The sequence below is a fragment of the Orycteropus afer genome, unplaced genomic scaffold (genome assembly GCF_000298275.1).
Source record: "Orycteropus afer afer isolate SDZICR_OR568_19922 unplaced genomic scaffold, OryAfe1.0 scaffold00030, whole genome shotgun sequence".
NCBI classification, from domain to species: Eukaryota; Metazoa; Chordata; class Mammalia; order Tubulidentata; family Orycteropodidae; genus Orycteropus; species Orycteropus afer.
In genome coordinates this window covers 14,002,340-14,008,207 of record NW_006921617.1, presented here as the reverse complement: position 1 = coordinate 14,008,207, position 5,868 = coordinate 14,002,340, and the positions used below count along the sequence as shown (strand labels likewise).

The 5,868-nt window shown below is 37.4% G+C and overlaps 1 protein-coding gene across 1 annotated transcript in view; it reads right to left on the bottom strand.

Annotated features, from left to right (window-relative positions):
- Positions 1–5,868, bottom strand: part of ROCK1 (Rho associated coiled-coil containing protein kinase 1) — a 265,368-nt gene that overhangs the window by 249,572 nt on the left and 9,928 nt on the right. The window lies entirely within an intron of this gene.

The following is a 5,868-nucleotide window of genomic DNA, read 5'->3' as shown; positions in this document are numbered from 1 at the left end:
TGGGCAATCCTACTTCCGTAGTGATACTGCCTCAGAAACCCAAGGAGGGGTCGCTATGAGTCGGGGCCGACTCGACGGCACATAACAACATAACACATATATATATATATGAGCCCTGGTAGCATAGTATCTAAGGCACTTGACTGCTAACCAGAAGGCTGGCGGTTCAAACCCACCAGCCACTCCTCGGAAGAAAGAAGGGGCAATCTACTTTCTTAGTGATACTGCCTCAGAAACCCAAGGAGAGGTCACTATGAGTTGGTCCAACTCGACAGTACATAACAACAACAACAACATGTTGTGGACACAACCTTACTTGCTGAAAGTCAAGAGGACTTGAAGCATTTACTGATGAAGGTCAAAGACTACAGTCATCTGTATAGATTATATTGCAACATAAAGAAAACAAAAGTCCTCACAATTGGACCAATAACCCACATCATGATAAATGGAGAAAAGACTAAAGTCGTCAGGGATTTCATTTTACTTGCATCTATAATCAATACCTATGAAAGCAGCAGTCAAGAAATCAGATGTCTTACTGCACTTGGCAAATCTGCTGCAAAAGACCTCTTTAAAGTGTTAAGGAGCAAAAATGTCACTTTAAAGACTAGGGCACACCTAACCCAAGCCACAGTATTTCAATCGCCTCATATGTCTATGAAAGGTGGACAATGAATAAGGAAGACCAAAGAAGAATTGATACCTTTGAACTGCAGTGTTGGTGAAGAATACTGAAAAAACCATGGACTGCCAGAAGAGTGAAGAAATCTGTCCTGGAGGAAATGTAGATGGAATGCTCCTTAGAAGCGAGAATGGCCAGACTTTGACCCACCTACTTTGGTCATGTTGTCAGAAGAGGCCAGTCCCTAGAGAAGGATATCATGCTTGGTATAGTAGAGGGTCAGCCAAAAAGGAAAAGACTCAACTAAATCGACTGACACGATGGCTGCAACAATGGTCTCAAACACAGCAAGAACTGTGAGGATGGTGCAGGATGGGTGGAGTTTCATTCTACTGTACACAGGGTCGCTTATCAGTGAGAGCCAACTCAAGCATCTAACAATGTGATGCATAAGAAAACACACAGGGACAACCTATCAAGTATGCCTTACTAAAAATGTGAAATAACGAAATCAAGCTTTTAGATCTAATTACTAGTTTACAAGAAATATGGGGGAGATAGAAACAAATTCAACATCACAAGGAAACAAAAAGAAAAATCCAGAATGTGAAATCACTGTACAGTACCACTGACCTAGTTTCTTCAACAAAACAATGGCAGTGGGGGGTGAGTGTTTAGAGAAAAGAGGGAAAAGAGATCGTTGTATATCGAAGAGAGACTTAAAAGACCTAACGAATAAAGGCAGTATGTAGACTTTGTCTAGTTCCAAATTCTAATAAAGTAACTGTAAGAAAGACATTTTCTTAGACACTCAAGGAAATAGGAATGTAAACTGGAAATTCATGATGTCAACAAGTTTTTTATTTTGTTAGGCATAATGGCCACTGTGGTTAAGTAAGACAATAGTCTTTTTTAAAAAGAGAACCTTATTGATGTATCTAACAGTGAAATGACAATGTCTTGAATTTACTTTAAAATATTTTGGCAAAAAAAGGGTGACTGATGAAGCAAGTGTGATAAAATTTTGAACAATGCATTATCTGGGTAATGGGGCTCACTAAACTATTTTCCCTACTTCTGTTAATGTTTAAAATTTTCACTATATAATTTTAAAAACTCGCTGTCTTCAAATCAGTCATAACTCACAGCGACCCCACAGGACAGAGCAGAACTGCCCCAAGAGGATATCCAAGGCTGTCATCTTTACTTGACTGCTAACCAGAAGGTTGGCAGTTCAAACCCTCCAGCCACTCCTCAGAAGGAAGGTTGGGCAATCTACTTTTGTAGTGATACTGCCTCAGAAACCCAAGGAGGGGTTGCTATGAGTTGACTGTGACTCAACGGCACATAACAACAACAACAACAATCTTTACTTAAGTAGACTGCCTATCTTTTTCTCCTGTGGAGCAACTAGTGGGCTTAAACCACCAAATACTAGGTTAGCAGCCAAGTGCCACCTGAGCTCCTTCTCTCCCCTACCAGCTCTCAAAAAAAAAAAAATTCCATGCTTTTTTTCCCCCTAACAACAGATCTCAAACTTGAATGTGTCTAATAATCCACATTACATGCAAAATCCCCAGACTCATCTCAAAAAATTCTGATTTTGTTTGTCTGGGCTTTAGCCCAGATTCCATTTTTAACAAGCTTAAGTGAATCTGATACAATCTAGACTCCTATCTGAAAATCACATACTAAGACTACTTTACCACAGTTTTTAAATATATCCCAAAACTTAATGGAAAGGCAGGATCATCTCTTACCTTTCTTTTAAGCCTTACTCCATACCTGTCTGCTCAAATAATCCTTTTCCTGAAACTACAAATTACACAAAAGCAGAGACTCTGCTTGTTTTATTCACCATGGTGTCCTCAGTGCCTATCAGAGTGTGTAGCACACAATACACACCAAGTAAATATTTGTTGAATGAATAGTAAGAGTTAACTGTGGTCCACTGTTAAAAAACCATCCAGAGGATGATCTGAGGTAAAATTTCAGTATAGGAAGAATTGATAGATCAATAAAGAGGGGGCACAGGGTAGCCTATCTTTTAAAATATGAGACAAGTATAAGACAATCTCTCTCCTCTCTGAGATATAAGACTTTGGACATTAATCTGAACATCTAACTTCCTAATTGTTTAGGAAGCATAATGAAAATGAACTCTCTATTTCACAATCTCAAAGAGGAAGGGCAGGTATATTAGAAAAGTAAACTACAGGTGTACATTTTTACGGATATACAAATGAGTAACTTAATTACTACCTTCTCTACTAACAAACTGCAAATACCTATAGTTATGAAAACAAGTGACAAATTCAAAAAAGAGTAAGTGTGAGATATAACAATGAACAATTAGTGTTGGATAATCTTTGAAAGCTATATAGAACTAGTTCTAAAACAGCATTTACTGAAGAGAGTTCCCAGTCTTACACTTCTGCCCCAACACTACTTAACTCTTTAATTTTATTTTTTAGATTTTGAAAACTTTTTTTACAATTTTTTTTTAATTGAAGCATTAACAAAGACTCAGAATGTTTACAGATGCAAAGGACATCAGCAATTACCTGGTCCAACACTTTATTTATTCTACAAGTGGAGAAACTGAAGTTCAGAAAAGGAAAAAAAAAAAAAAATTCTTTGTCACAAAAACTAAGGCTATACCAATCCTCTGAATTTCCAGTCCAGTGTTCTTTTCACTACACCATGCTCACAGAATATTTTATTAAGAAAAATAACGTCTATTAGCTGCTCTCTGACAAAGGGCCAAAACCCATTTAATAGGGATACTCTCTTTAACTAATGGTGTTGGGCAAAACTGGATATCCACTTGCAGAAAATGAAACAGGATCCATATCTCACATCATAAACAATAACTAACTCTAGATGGATCAAAGACCTAAATGTAAAATCCCAAACTATAAAGATCATCAAAGAAAAAATAGGGGCAAACTTAGGGGCCCTAATATACAGCATAAATATACTATCAAACATAACTAAGAGTACACAAACAGTAGAAAACCAACCAGACAACTGGCACCTCCTAAAAATGAAACATTTATGTGTATAAAAAAACTTTGTCAAAAAAGTAAAAAGAGAACCTACAGACTGGGGAAAAAAATTTGGCAACGATATATCGTACAAGGGACTAATCTTCAAAATTTATAGAAAACTTCAACACCTCAACAACAACAACAAAAAAAGATAAATGCAATCCAATTAAAAAATGGTCAGAAGATAGGAACAACACCAAAGAAGACATTCAAGCAGCCAACAAGCACATGAAGAAATGCTCACAATCATTAGCTATTAGAGAGATGCAAATGAAAACAGTGAGTTATCATCTCACCCCAGCATCAATAAAGTTAAAATAAAAAATAAAAAAAACAGAAAACAAACGCTGATGAGGGTGTGGAGAGACTGGAACACTCATACACTACTGGTGGGACTGTAAAAATCAATCAAAATCAATGCAACCACTATGGAAAGCAGTACGGCGCTTCCTAAGAAGTTGGAAATAGAAATACCATGTGATCCAGCAATCCCCTAGTAGGTATATATCCTAGAGAAATTAGAGCCATGACACAAACAGATATATGCACACCCATGTTCAACATAGCATTATTCAAAACAGCAAAAAGATGGTAACGACCTAAGTGCCCACCAACGGATGAATGAATAAAAACTATAGTACACACAAACAATGGACTACTATTCAACGTTAAAGAATAATGATGAATCTGCAAAACAACTCAGAATATGAATGTGAAAAATGGGAATTCCAGAACACTTAATTGTGCTCATGAGGAACCTGTACAAAGACCAATAGACTTTCATTCAAACAGAACAAGGGGGTATTTACTACATGGTGCATGAGGTCTGAATAGCTTGTGAACAGCCATCTAAGGTGCAACTATTGATCTCTCCCCATCCAGAGCAAAGAAGAATAAAGAATATCAAAGACACAAGGAAAGAATTAGTCCAAAGAACTAATGGAGCACGTGAACTCTAGGCTTCACAACCTTAAGATCAAAAGAACTAGATGGTACCCAGCTACCACTGCTGACCACTGTGAAAGGGATCACAATAAGAGGTCCCAAGCAGAGTGGGGAGAAATGTGGAACAAAACTCAAAATCATAAAAAAAGATCAGCCTTACTGGTCTGATGAAAACTGGTGGAACCCTTGAGAGTATGACCCTTAGATACCCTTCAAGACAGGAATTGAACTTAACCCCTATGACTCAACTGGCAGTCAAACAATAGACCTATAAGGTGAACGAACAGTAACATCATTACAACAATCAAGCATGAGATCAAGAGGGCAGCATGTGCCCAGGGGCAGAGCTAGGAAGGTGGGAGAAGATGGGAAAGAAGTGAAAAGAGAAGGGGTGGGCGTAAGGAGGAAGTGGGAAGAATGCTGTTACAGTGTGGGGGTTGCAGTAAATGTCACAAAACAGAATGTGTATGGATTGTTGAATGGAAAACCAATTTGCTCTGTATGTGAACTCACCCAAATCACAACAAAAAGAAAAAATAGTGTTCATTGTGAAATGCAGTATTATCTGTTCATCTTCGTATACATACAGATCAAGCACTATACTCTAAACTTAAACTAAATGGATATACCCTCTACTTAGTGAGGATGAAGATGGCCCAGTGGTGCTTCTGGACTGTCTTCAACAACAGAACTCCATAGATAGTATTTCCTGATATGTGAGCTTTTCTTGAATTGATCATAATAGAATCTCTAGTTTTCACCAGATACACACAATACCAAAACTCATAATCATGAAATAAAACTAGACTATGAAATTACATAAAATCCAATCTAAAACTGAGAATTTACTCTTTGTTCATTATAAAATTTTCTTTGTGATTCCTTCTTCTCGGTTAAAAACATTTCTGACTCAAGGGAGTAATGAACGGCCTGATTCATGTCTCAGCTGTTACTCTGAGACACCTTTTTATACACCCACAGGATCCTTGGAGAGCAAGAGGGCCTATTTACAAAACACATACTGAAAAGTATAAAAGATACACACAGAAGCAAGATAACAACTAAATCTCCACAACGTACGTACAGCTCCCAAATGCTTTTCATATCAATCTAAATCCTTGGCACAAAGTAGGTATGTTATAAATCATGCCTAAATGAATGAACAGTCTTCAAAAGATTCTTCCCATTCTACTGTATTCCATCTAAATGTCTCCATTTTCCATTACTTTTGGCTCTGAAGTTCAGACA